A 14,673-nucleotide genomic window follows, 5' to 3' on the forward strand; every position below is an offset into this window, starting at 1 on the left:
ACCATCTACACGGACCACAAGAGCCTGAGCAATCTTATGGACCAGCCGAATCTGAACATGAGGCAGCGTCGGTGGCTTGACGTGGTAAAGGATTATGATTGTGAGATCCTTTACCATCCGGAGAAAGCCAATGTGGTGGCTAACACGCTTAGCCGCAAGGCAGCGCCGATCCGAGATATCTTCCTAAGGATGACAGTGGTGACTCCGCTGTTGGAGCGGATTCGGGAGGCCCAACAGGAGGCCATGAAGGAGGAACATCGGAAAAGAGAGCGGATTGTGGGAAAGGTTTCCTCCTTCGATTATGACAGTAGAGGATTGCTGACACTACACCGTAGGGTGTGGGTGCCATATCTTGGGGGTGTGCGCCAGATTCTGATGGAGGAGGCGCACAAATCTCGATTCTCCATTCATCTGGGGGCGACGAAGATGTATAGGGATCTTCGTCTAGACTATTGGTGGCCCTGCATGAAGCACTAGAGGCCGAGAACCAGAGGCCCTACGACAAGATGCAGCCGTTGGAGATTCCGTTATGGAAATGGGAAGACATCACGATGGATTTCATCACTAAGCTTCCTAGGACCGCACGGGGAGTGGATTCTATATGGGTCATCGTGGATCGCTTGACCAAGAGCACCCACTTCATGCCAATCTAGGAGAGTATCTCGGCTGAGAAGTTGGCCGATATCTACGTCTGATAGGTGGTGGCGCGGCACGGATTTCCGGTCTCCGTGATTTCAGACAGAGATGTACGGTTTACTTCCAGGTTCTGGAAGAAGTTCCATGACGAGCTAGGTAGTCGTCTACATTTTACAACTGCTTTTCACCCGCAGACAGATGGTCAGAGTGAGAGGACCTTCCGGAATCTGGAGGATATGTTGCGCGCATACGTGCTAGACTTTAGTGGTAGCTAGGATACCTATCTTCCTTTGGCTGAGTTCTCATACAACAACAACTACCACAAGAGTATTGAACGTCCTCCTTTTGAGATGTTATACGGGAGAAGGTGCAAGACTCCGATATGTTGGGGTGAGGTTGGCCAGAGGGTCATAGGGAGCGCCGAAGTGGTGCTCAAGACGACCGAGAGGATTCAGCAGGTTCGGAGCAGGCTTCAGACTGCTCAGAGTTGGAAGAAGAATTACGCCGACAAGCGCCAAACAGACCTGGAGTTCTAGGTCGGGGATATGGTTCTCCTGAATGTGTCGCCATGAAAGGGCGTCATCTGATTCAGGAAACAGTGCAAGTTGGGCCCCAGGTACATTAGACCCTTCAGGGTTCTGGCCTAGGTGGGCAAGGTGGCATATAGGCTGGATCCGCCAGCCGAATTCAGTCAGATACAAAACACTTTCCATGTTTCTCAGTTGCGAAAGTGCTTGGTGGACGACTTAGCAGTACTACCCCTGGAGGATATTCAGGCCAATGGCAGCCTGAATTACATTGAGCGACCAGTAGCAATCCTTGAGCGGAAGTCGAGGGATTTGAGGAGCAAGAGGGTGGAGCTTGTGAAGGTGCAATGGCAGCACCGGAAGGGTTCGGAGTGGACTTGGGAGCCGGTGAAGGAAATGATGGAGCATTACCCCGAGCTGTTTCAGGATCAAGCAACAGACTTCGAGGACGAAGTCTAAAATATGCGGGGGAGATTTGTAGCACCTCGTTCCTGGTATGTATGATTTATCTAAGTACTTTACATTTTTAGCTTTGGAATCGGCGAGTCGTAGGCTAGACTCACCGACTAGGGACGGGATATTGAGCATATTTAAGTTGGCGACTCGACGAGTCCATACTCTGGACTCGGTAAGTCCACAGGTCTGGAAGAAACCCTAATTTCAGCGGTTTGCACCTTATTTAAACCCCCTTATGCGCCCCAAGTTAGTCTCCTGCACCCTCAGAGCATCCAATACCGAACCCTAACCCTCTCCTTGTGATTGGAAGTGTTTTTGTGCTTGTTCCTTGAAGATTGAAGAAGAGAATGAAGGAAGGACCAAAAGAGAAGGTGAAGAGCAAGGATCTAGGACCTAATCCAGAGTTCATTGAGGTACAATTCGAATCTATTCTGTTTCTATGCTCAAATCCCCATTAGAACACCGTTAAGGCTATCTTTGAACCATTTCCAAGCTTGATAGTAGTGTAGGGATCATAATGGGTTGAATAGCCACTAGATCTGGCTATGTTCGAGTTCCAGGAGCCTAGATCTAATACCTTTATGGGACCATATTGCATGAAATCCCTAGATCTACCCCTTTTAGTGTGTTTTGAGCCTTAAAAACCCCATTGATGATTATATACACGTAAAGTTAGAAACTTTACGAGTTAATTGAGCGCAAGGAACCCAGATCTATGAATGGAATGCACTAGATTCAAGCAGTATTGAGTGCATTGAGTTTGTACGTATGCGAATCCGCGAGTTGTTCTTCGGACTCGGCAAGTCGAGTCGCGAGTCCCCGATTTTTCCCCTTTCCAGTATGTGAGTAGAGCAGTGAGCCATAGGTAGACTTAGTGAGTCTGAAGCTAGACTCAACATTGGAGGGACTTGGCAAGTCAATGTCCTAACTCGGCGGGTCCAAGGCAATCTTCTTGCCTCAATAACAGACTCGACGAGTTGTTCATACAACTTGGCGAGTCACAGTCTAAAGTGTTCATTGGATGAAGATCAACTCGACGAGTTGTTCATACAACTCGGCGAGTCGGATGAAGGAACATTGAGTATCAGTTAGGAAGAGAACTCGACGATTCAATGCCTAACTCGACGAGTAGGGACGGGGGTAAGGACAATCGACTAGATATGGACTCGACGAGTTGGCAAGCCAACTCGACAAGTCGGGTCAACTGGAAGTTAACTTTGACTTTGACTTGACTTTGGTTAGGAATCGGCTTTTCAGCAGCCAGCCTTTCGAGGTGAGTTACCTTCCAGTAGGGGTGGTTCTAAGGCCACAATGTCGGCCCACCAAAGAGGATTATCCAGTAGATGATTGTCTTCATGATAACTATCTTGGCTTGGTTATGTGCTTTGGCTGTGAGATATGCCTTTATGATATGCTGTGTGTAGTAGGAATTAGTTTTCCCTAACATCGGTCTCCTAGACAATAGGGTAGGACCGTACCCAGTTATGCCAGACTGTATGTTCATAGCTCGTTATTGTATGATAGCGATAGGGGTGAGATATTCCCTAGTACCGGTTGAAAGATACCGATGATGAGCACCGGTTGAAAGACACCGATGATGATTACCGGTTGAAAGATACTGATGGCTGTTACTGGTTGAAAGATACCGATGATATTATATGTTATGTGGTATGATGGGGGAACTCACTAAGCTTCGTTCTTACAGTTTTAGTTGTGGTTTCAGGTACCTCTTCGTCAAAGGGGAAAGAGTCGGCGACATAGCGGCGCATCACACACATGGTTTCCACACTGTATTTTTCCAGGATCATACTCTGATTTTCTTGTTTCCGATGATATTGTTTTGAGACATAACTTTTGTTTTATAATTAATGTAACTTTGACAATGCTGTAGTAACACGCCTTATTACATGTTAAATTTTAAAATGAAATTTTTGGCCTTGAAATTTGGGATGTTACATACCTAAGTTATCAACCACAGATACAGTTTCATACACACCATCACAAGGTAATTCTTTAAAATAAAGAACATTATTAATGAAAGCATTAATCAAACCAACTTCATTATCAAATGAAAAGTTAAAACCTTGTTTATACAATGCATGAAAGGAAATAATGTTTCTTGCCATTTCTGGCGAATAAAAACACTTATTCAAATCCAAACTAAACCCACTACTTAGCGATAAAGTATATAAACTCCAATCTTGGTGACAAGTAAAGCTTTCCTATTCCCCGTGATTAAGTTTATTCTTCCATGCTCCATATTCTCATTTCTTCTTATTCCCTGCAAATCAGAACAGATATTAATTCCACAACCGGTATCAAGGACCCAAGAATTAGAATGGGGTGATTTATTAGATAAGACAGTGTAAATGCATGCATGGTTGGGTTTAACATTCCCATCCTTCACATCTTGCTGATATTTTGGGCAGTTCCGCTTCCAATGTGACTTTCTATGGCCATAGAAGCATTCCGCCTCTTTTGGGTTAGAAGAAGCAGTGATGAAACCTTGCTTGGTTCCACTTGAAGAAGAGCCATAAAGGGTCCTAGCCTTGGTACCCTTCGAAGAGCTCTTCCTCTTTTTCCCTCGACCTTTCCCGATTGCCAAAATCGGGGCAGAGTTTGGAGTAGGAGTGTTAACAACTGACTTATCCTGCAGACCTGTTTCTGCGGTCATGAGGAGTCCCTGAAGTTTGCTGAGTGTGACCTCTTCCTTATTCATGTGATATGTCATGCAGACTTGATCATAGCACGATGGTAAGGAGTGCAAAATGATATCTATTGCAAGCTCCTCGGGGATGTTCACATTAGGCTTAAGCAACCGATCCACATACCTTTGCATTTTCTGCATGTGGCTCGTGGCGGATTCCCCGTCCTTCATCATGGTTGTTATCATGGAGCAAATTATTTCATACCACTCTTGTCGTGCACTTTGATGGGATCTTTCCATCAGATATTGGTGCATTTCAAAAGGGTAGAAGTCCTCATAGGACTTTTGGAGTTCCATTGTCATGGTGGCCAACCTGATGAATGCCACTTTGGTAGCATCACTTTCATGTGCCTGGAAGTCAGCGATCTTCTAGGGAATTGCAGTGGTCTCATCAATCTCCTTAAGCTCCTTATCAAGGACATATTCTTTGTCCTCGTAGCGGGTAATCATCCTGATGTTTCTGATCTATTCATTGAAGTTGGATCCATCAAAAGTGACTTTCCCACACAAGTTCATAAGGGTAAAGGAGCCATTAGGATTAGAGCAAGAAGCAGCGTTGTTTGAAGACATCTGAAAGAAGAGAACAAGATTAGTTTAGACATTAAGAGAGTCCTTAATAAAACACCCAAATGTAATATTAAGGCTAGGATCCAATCACAATATATTATAACTTAGAAGAGGTATGCCATAATCCAAGCTATAACATATTTAAAAGGTAGGTGAATGACGATTCACCAATTTCCACCATGAAAAACGAAATATAAATATTAGGTTTTTTAATTTGGTTCTTCGAAATTCCTAGATTCTTTTGAGATTCAATAAACTTTTCAAAGGCATGTTTCAATCTCGAGTGTGCCCTCCATGTTTTGTGACTGGGATACCGAGGATCACAAAAGGATGTGTGAAGTAACCATGCAAATCACTTGGTACCCTTAAATTTTATCACTGGACCGATAGTATGATAAACCTTAAGTTACCCTTTACCTACCTTGTCAAGTCCAAGTTAGTGTGCCGGTTAACCACACACACTCCACCAACGACTTAAACAAAGTGTAAAGTGTAATTTAATGGATTAGCACCTTCTTCACATTTTTTCCTAAAGTAACTAAGATTGGGAATTTAATAAAAGCATTTAGTTACTTTATAATATTCATCATACTTTTAATGAGAATTTATAAGTCCTTGTCTTACCCGTTTGGCTAACGACCCTCCACCGATCAAGGAAGCGGTGGGTGAGAGTGGACACCCATTAAGTTGCCATTTTATAGGCAACAACCTTATACCCCCCTTATAGACCGGCTTCGTGAAGGAGGCGTACTAGCGGTAAGACGACTTGATCTTATACATACATACATACATACATATATATATATATATATATATATATATATATATATTATTAACTTATAATACAAAGTATAAGCGTTGAATTTTAACTTTTAAAATTCTAAGGATTGGAACTAAAGTTTTAATCTAGACTTTACTTGTTCCAGAACTTGAGAGCAAATTTTGTAAACTTTCAAAACTTTTCATTTCTTATAACTTATGAGTAAATTGAGTAATAAAAATGAAGACCCTTCATTTTAATAACTCTTGTGTTCTTTTAATGGTTTTATTAAAAGTTTCATTTTTGATTTTACATAACTTGAGGGCAAGTTATGAACTCCATTAAAACACATTATGATCATGAATTAAACTACCATGAAGGTTACAAGCAATTCCTATGATCATCTAATCTTCATAAACTTGTAATTTTTTATTATAGCCATTGCAAATGGAATAGCATAAACATTACACCATCTAAAACAAGTTTTATAACACCAAAACAGTTTAGGGTAATGTTTCTAGTCCATTTCCAGTAACAAAAGTCAAAAATCTGCATTCTAAGGCTCCTACTCGTCGATTGCACGAACCTACTCGGTGAGTATGATGAATTTACACATGAACTCGGCGAGTCCCCCCATGTACTCGGAGAGTTCAGCAGGCAGACAACACAAAATCGACTTTTTTCAACAATTTTGCACAAATAATAAAAAATAAGCCTAGGCTCTAAAACCACTGATGGGTTTTTGAGCATTCTAACACTTCCTAAGTGTACATGCAACCCTAATAACCTTGGATCTATGATTGTCTAATTATCATGCAAAGTTGAATTCCAAGGTTATATTCCTATCTAGCATACATGGGGAACAAAGTTTAACTTGAATGAAAGATAGAATAACTTAACTTGTTGTTGCTTATGATCCTTGAAACCTTGTGAGCCTAGCACCCCAAGTTTGATGCCTTAAATGCTTCTCACAACGCCAAATGCAAAGGATTAAACTTTGAAAGAATCTTACACTTGGAAAAATCGGCCTAGCCCTCACTTGTTCATGTAGCCGATTTTGGTGGAGAATGGGTTCCTTATATAGTGTTGAAACATCTAGGGTTACACCATGTAAACCCTAATGTGTCATGACTCTTCATTTCCATGACCCATGAGTTTGTAACTCCCATGGAACATCTTATGGGTTTAACCCAACTTGATAATCCGTGGAGCCTCTTAGCCCACTATACAAGTTATGGATGATTTACATAATCAACCCATATATTTAATTAGTTATCTTTTGATCACTTAATTAATTCCAAATTAATTCTTGATCAATACTAATTAAATAATACAATTAATATATTAGAACTTATAATATATTAATAAACCACAAGTGTTATTTCCGTCATTTAGTCTATCCAGTTGCATGGTACCATGTAACCCAAATGGATCATGCCGGGTCGGGTCAAGTACATACCAGAAATAGTTATGGACTTAGACACCTTATCCAACAGATAGGATAATACTCTACTCATCCTTCCTTTTTAGTCTAAGGGATAACTTTCATATCTATGTGCTGAGTAGTTCCTTTCCGTAAACATCTCTGTCTTTCATGTTGCCAAGATTTTTCTCTTTATTAGTATGACTTAGACCTACTTTTAAGTCAAGAGTCTTGAAAAATGTGTAATCTCAGTTTTAGTTATAGTGGCAACAAGCATATATCAATTAAAGATCATCGTTATCAAAAGCATGCCTTAGATCGGTAGCATAGAAATTAAGCAACTTTATCAAAGTCCTTTCAATACGTTGTCTTAAAAACATGTATCCTAGGATGTACTTAAACCATCATTCCTTTTCCCCATCAATTTCATATCAGTCTCCATGAAAAGCTTCGATATCCTAATCGACACGGGATGGTTAATCCCCAAATCGTGCTGATATCATTTGCTTTGAGAAAGCAATTTGTCTAAATCTTTCCCTCTGATAAAGTCCTCACCGGTTATAGTGATAAAAATTGTTCGAACCTTCGTGTCATTTTCTGCACCAAAGACATACGTATCTGCGAAAGGGATGCCATGCATTCCTGGCTCATGTGGTTGAGGAGTCGGAAAAAGTTAAGGACCTCGAGGGCATCCCCGAAGTTTGCAACTTTCCTGATGTCTTCCCCAAAGACATTCTAGCAATTTCTTCTGAGTGTCAATTTGAATCTGTATCGACTTGATCCCTGGAACTACCCTTATAGCTAAATCACCATAGCGTCTAGAGCCGACGAAAACGCGATAGTTATTCAACCAGTGCAATGAGCTGAACAACAAGGAGTTCGTAAGTTTATTGTATGTGAACTTTATTGCATTCAAATCTTTTTGTATTCTTCCTAGGACCACATCATGGGGATGTGAGTCGAATCAAGGAGAGTTAGATAGCAAAATGGGAAACCTTAATGCACAGATAAATATTTAGGATACATCCAGAGACAACCATTATTGCTCACAAGCTTCTTTTCTTGACATGTAGCAGATCATGGCTCCGAAGAAACATAATCCACCCACCAGTAAGACACCAATCCTCCAAATGGACTCAATTACATTCCAAGCTACTATCACAGCAGCTGTTGCAGCCGCCCTAGTTGTTCTTAACGCTAACAACACAAATGTGGGAAGAAGTGTTAATGGAAATCCGAATCTTGGTGTTAACCAATCTCAACAACAAGTGCCTACTAGAAAGTATACACCTGATCTCCAACTTAACATCCTAGAACGAAAGTTCAAACGGAGTTGTTCGACCGAAAGACCTACTGAGAGGCAACGAATTGGGACAGTCAGTACCCTAGTCATCCCTGTTGTTCCAACACCAACCTACCCTACTGTGGAAATCTCCTACACTGTAGCAAATGCAACTACCATCATCATGGAGTCTGCCGAGTGTTGCATTGCACTAGATGCAATAGGAAGGGACACACCGCCCGCAGTTGTAGAACGCTAGTCAAGTTCATCACTCCGACTACCAATGTTGGGACAAGTCCAACCTGTTACCTCTGTTGAAGTGTCGTAGATTTCAAAAGAGACCGCCCAACAGAGATGAACAATGAGGAAACAGGAGGAGTCTGACCTCAGAGAATGAGGAAGCATTAAAGGACCTTGCCATATTTTGGTATGTTTTCTAAAAACCCAATAATTATTCATAATTGTGGTTACTCTCTCATCCGGATTAAATCACGAAATCCTTATAAGGTTTAAAGCCATAATTAGCAAGTTATGATAGTTTGGTGAAAAAGCTAAGGTCAGCTGTAGTTATACATGACTTGTATACACCAAGCGATTATAGGAAGATCTAGTAAGAATCATTTCATAAAAAGTTCATGATGTCGAAGTATCAGAACCCTCGTAATTGCGGTACCCTAAAATTTCAAATCAAACACAGTAAACACCAGAGACATTCACCCAAGGGCCGTAATGTCCTAACAAAACTATCCTTCCAAACTAACTTAACACGCGATTCTACTATGTCATCCTGTTTAGTACGACTGAGTCTATGTTATACCAAACCCTTTTGTCTTAAATCGTTCGATCGCAAAACTCCCATCACTCGTAACGACAAATTAGATGCGAACTTAGAAAATTCATCTCTCTTCGAAACCGAAAACTATTCATGCGAAGAGTATCACCCACAAAGAAATGGATAGAGTAAGAGGGTTATCCAGAAAATTGTACATATGTTATGGGACACTCACCTACCATTAGTTGAACTTTGTTGCAACAACGACGACCTTTCCAGCATCAAGGTTGTTCCGTTCAAAGCCCTCTATGGACGTAAGTATAGATCCCCTCCGTGTTGGGCTGAGGTGGGCGACATGCAACTAGTCAAGAGTCAAGTCCATGACAGTACTCTCACGAGTCCTGAAATCATCCGAGAGGCGACTGAAAGGGACCGTACGAAAGGGCTACGCCGATAAGAGATAAAAACCCTTGGAATTTCTAGTTGGTGACTGTGTGCTTTTTAAAAGTCTCACCCTGGAAAAGCATGATACTCTTCGGAAAGCGTAGAAAGCTAAATCCAAGAATATGTTTGACCGTCAAAGATCCTTGCTAGGATCGGTCTTGTAGCATACAAACTCCAGTTACCTCGATCGCTTAGCAACGTTCATCCCATCTTCCTTGTGTCGAACCAAAGAAGTGTCCGTCCGATGAGACACTTGCGATTGCCCTCGACAATAATTATTTAAACGAGAGTCTACACTTCATGTAGGAATCATTTGAACTCATGGACCAGGAAGTTCAGCGCACGAAACGAATGCATATCCGGATACTGAAGGTTCACTGGGATACCAAATGAGAACTTGAATTCAGTTGGGAGCATGAGGATCCAAGGAAACAGAAGTACCACCATTTTTTCTAAGTCCACGAGTCGTATCATTATTCTTGAATTTCAGGATGAAATTCCATCTAACCGGGGGGGGGGGGGATGTGACAACCCGAAACTTCTAGTCAGTTAATCTAAGTTAAAGTCGTTTCTATTAACTCCTAGTACTGATTAAGGGTTTGTTTAAGCATTCTAAACTTGAGTACAACCAAGGTCGAGGTTAGGATTCAGTCAGCTAGTCATATAGGGACGAAATTCGGCCATACGCCCCTTTTGGAGGAGTGTGCGGCCGCACACATGGGTGTATGGCCGTACACACCCCTCATGGCCACACACCCACCCCTATATAAAGGGTAGACCCCTTTCCTTTCATTCCTTTAACACATTGGCAACACACAACACCATTTCTCTCAAGCTTCTTCTACCACAAACCCTCCCAAGGCTTCAAAAACCTGAGTAATCCATCCCTTAGCTTGTTGTGCATGAAGAACCTGTTAGTCCCAAAACTAAGGATCCAATTTAGTAATCAATGAAGTTAATTGCAATTAGATTGAGATTGAGATGAAGAAGAAGTAGAATCCAGCATTCACACATCTATTGCCATTAAATTTCAAGTACATCTTGATAAAGTACAACTACTGCAGAGTTCTGACACCAAACCAGAAAAAAGTACAAACTGACACAACTCGGTTGCTATAAATAGTACTCCTCCTACCAGCACAAGAGTGTGCAGCCAAACACATGTGTGCGGCCACACACACTGTGTGCCGCCGCACACACATGTGTGGCAGCACACATTTACACGACAACACACAATCACTGCAAAATGACACTATCATCTATAAAAAATGATGCCTAGCTCAAACCACAAAATTATGTTCTTTCAGTCTCCCCCTTGGTTTGAGACTAGCATAGTCTTGTCTTCACTCCTTTGGCTCCTCAGCAGGCTTCTCAAACAACCTCAGATCTGATCTCCCCATTGATCCCATTCACAATCTTCCATTTATGATTGTAGCTACCATTGCAATGTATTCTTTAGCAGCAGCTTCCATTACGTCTTTTCTGTAGATTATTTGGTGACGAGCCAGAGCCCGGATATCCCTTTCTCGAAAACGAAGAAGATCTTTTGCATTAATCAGCCTGAAAACATGTTCTTGATCCTTGAATTTGATAGCAGCAGTTGCAGTTTCGTCATCGTATGCCTAAAATTCCATATTGTCAAGATATCCCTCCTAAAAGTGCTGAGGGATTGGAATTTCTTTTTGCTTTTTTGTAGCAGGCCATAAGATAGTCTTCATAGGTTTGCTTGTTTCTGGGTCGAGAACATCATTATCCTTTCGATAACGGGCTTTGGCAGTCTTCATACTGGGAAAATTTTCTTTGACCTGCCTATCAAGGAACCTCTTAAAGTGAGATGCACTTGGATCTTGCGAGGGATTGTGAAAGGGTACCCTAGATAATTCTGCTAGATCAGTCTTAGTCCAAGAATTGAAATCATGGGTGCTTTTGTAACACTCAAATATTCCTGAGTTTCGCTTTACCACCCATAAATTCGTTTCTGGATCGAAAGCCCACATACGGATACCAGATCTGTCACCATACTCATCGCCAAACTTTCTCTTTTTCAAATCTGTTACAGTCAGAGCAGGGTCTTTTGCTTTGAGATTCTCATTGGTATTTTTCATGAATAAAAGTCCTTCGTGTTGATTTGCAGTCACAATTCTTTTGCCCTATTTGATTGTGATTCTGGCTCTGCTTCCTTTTGGTTCTTTTTCAAATTGTCGACAATGGTAGTTGTTCTTGGAACAAGTGGGTCAACAGGTAGATCATCAGTTGCAGGAGGTGATTGAACAGAGGAGATCAACTACTCCATGAGGCTGGTGAAAGAGGGCTTTGACCTTTTCACCAAAAGCATCATACAAAACATTCTTGAGATTGAAATAATTAGCTAGAACCGATCCAAGACTCGTTTGTAGATCATTGATTTGTTTGGTCTTTTCTTCATCCTTTGCCGTGAGCTCAAAGATATGAGCAGAAAGCTGATCTATTTGAATAGACTTTTCAATGAGCTGTTGGTGGAGAACTCTAATTTCCTCTCAGAGATCAGAAGAAGAGAATTTGTCATCATCTGTCCGACCCTCGTTAAATGATATTCCTTTCCCGTGTGAAGAGGTTGGACTAGATTGAGCCAGATGTCTTACTAATCTGATAGAAGCTTCATCTAGAGAAGGTCGAGTTGGAGAATATTTTGGAATAGAAGAGGATTCACCAGTCTTGGAAATGGTACTTGGACCTTCATTAGTCTGCTTTGGAGGAAAGTGAGTAGAGGTTGCAGTGATTGTTGAAGTAACTTGAGGAGCACATTTTACAGAAGGTATCTACAGACTTTCAAGAGATTGGCTTGTTCTTATGGAAGTCTGAGAAGTATGAGGTTCAGATAAGTCAGAAATGATTGGAGCTGATGTTGAGACAAGTGACACAGAGGGAGGAATCTCTGATGTCACATCTCCTTGGCTTGTTGTGACCTCCAAGGGCTTTGAGGTAGAGAGTAGAATTTTGAGAAAATTTCCTTCATCTCTAGTCTTGGTTGCTAGAGAAGCAACTTCATTGACTTTATTTACACGGCTGCTGGGAATATCAAGAAAAGGATCAAAATCTTCATTACCAAAATCAAACTCTATGTTTGTTGGAATGTCGTCATTGATTCCTGTAAAATCGATTTCTTTCAAAAACTCCACATCTTCATAAAGATCATCGTCATCATCTCCTTGTGAAGATTTTGAATCATTTGCTTTCTGATAATCATGCTCATCAGCTACATAAGTTGTGTGAGAGTGATGAATCTCCTCCACTTCATGCTCGGAGGGAGAGTGATGAATATCTTCATTTTCCATTTGCGTAGATTGTTCTTCTGATTCTTCTTTATCATCTTCTTTGAAAATTCCAAATTTTAGCAATGGAAATTTTCCTTCAAATACAAATTTCCCACCCCTCTTTTGTTTCATTAGCCCAAAAGCACTTGGACCAATGGATTTGAAATCCAAGATATCATTTCCTCTCTGCAGCTCGGGGTGATTCACATTAAGGATGATTTGCAAAAATCTTGGATACATCCAGAATTTGTCCCTTTTGCTCCCTTCAAGATTTAAGATCATTTCATTCATTATGAATTTTGAGAAGTTAAACTCAAAACATACCGCCAATGCTGCAATGGCACCAGTGTTGGCCAGAGAAATCTCGTTTGCTCCTGATCTTCGGCCGGAAATATAGCTCACGAACACATGAGCCAAGTATTTCCAGCAAGGAGGAAGCAGCTTCTTAATTGTAGGAGTAAAAGTTCCCTCGTATCCCAGAGGCTCTAATACTTCCTGAGTTTGCTGAACATCAATCTCCATGGGGTACTCAGGTCTGTTCTCAATTTGGAGAGATTCTCTAATAATGCTTTCTGTTACTTGAATTTTCTTGTCTTCCATTGTTGCTTCAATGAATTTTTCTCCCTGACCATTCTTCTTTACAACAACATTTCTCCAGAATTCTTTAATCAAACTTTGGTAGATAGCAGGACTTGCAGTTAGAGCATGAACCAAACAGGATTTCTTCAAGCCATCCACAATGAATTTCAAGTCATTGTGGACTGCAAGAGGGTCTTCGAGAAAAATTGCAGAATTATGAGCTTTAGAAAATTCCATGTCTCCCATGTTAATCTGCAAGTTAACACACAAAGTTATTAGGTCAAAACAATAAAAATGAAGCCGCACACGTGATTTCACACAGCCACACACGTGTAAGTGTGTGGCCGCAACCGCACATCCACAAAATCATGCAGCCGCACACGGTCAGCCGCACACGCCTATGTGGCAGCACACGGTCAGCCACACATGCATGTGTGCGGCCGCACACACCGAGTGCGGTTACCCAAACAATTTTTATGAGAATTTAATAGCAAACAATAGAGAAATTTGTGAAAGTAATTAAAAATTCAGTCGTGTTCATGAGAATGACCGAGTAAAAGCTTGTTTTCACAAAAACTTAATGGAAATATTCAAGGAGTTTGAGAGAGTAAATATGTGTGTGCGGTTGAAGCAAGGAATAGTGACGATAGGTTTTTCACCGCACACACACACACTATATATATACAAAAAAATTTCACTTCCTCCCCCTTTTCCTTTAATTATTTATCCCAAAACGCCTTTCACTCACAATTTTCTCAAAAATGAATTATTTTGAGGATTAATAAAATATTAATTTCAAATTTTAAAATAAAAATTATAAATATAAATTAAAAAATAAAAAATAAAAAATAAAATGAGATTGAAAATACTATTGACGACAAGAATCAGTTTAAACCTATATAAATTTTTTTAACGTGTTGAGGTTTAGGGATCAAAGTTTTTAGACAACCATTATCTGCTTGTCGGTACCTTTCATATTCACATCTTTGTCTGGTCGATTGTCGGTATTGGTGTCCACTTAAACATGAAAAATTGTGACAAAATTAGGACATACTATAATTGACAAGACAATGTGATCCTAAATTCCTAGATATTATATCTGATCCTAAGTTTCTAGATACTATATCTTAAGGACCATTAGCTGACGACAACCAGAGATATTGTTGTCCACCTAAATTGAGCAACGAGATCTATAGACAATCTTTATGTCTTCAATTTTAAGTGTAC

This window comes from Lactuca serriola, chromosome 5 (assembly GCF_051521515.1).
Source record: "Lactuca serriola cultivar US96UC23 chromosome 5, Lser_US96UC23_V15, whole genome shotgun sequence".
NCBI classification, from domain to species: Eukaryota; Viridiplantae; Streptophyta; class Magnoliopsida; order Asterales; family Asteraceae; genus Lactuca; species Lactuca serriola.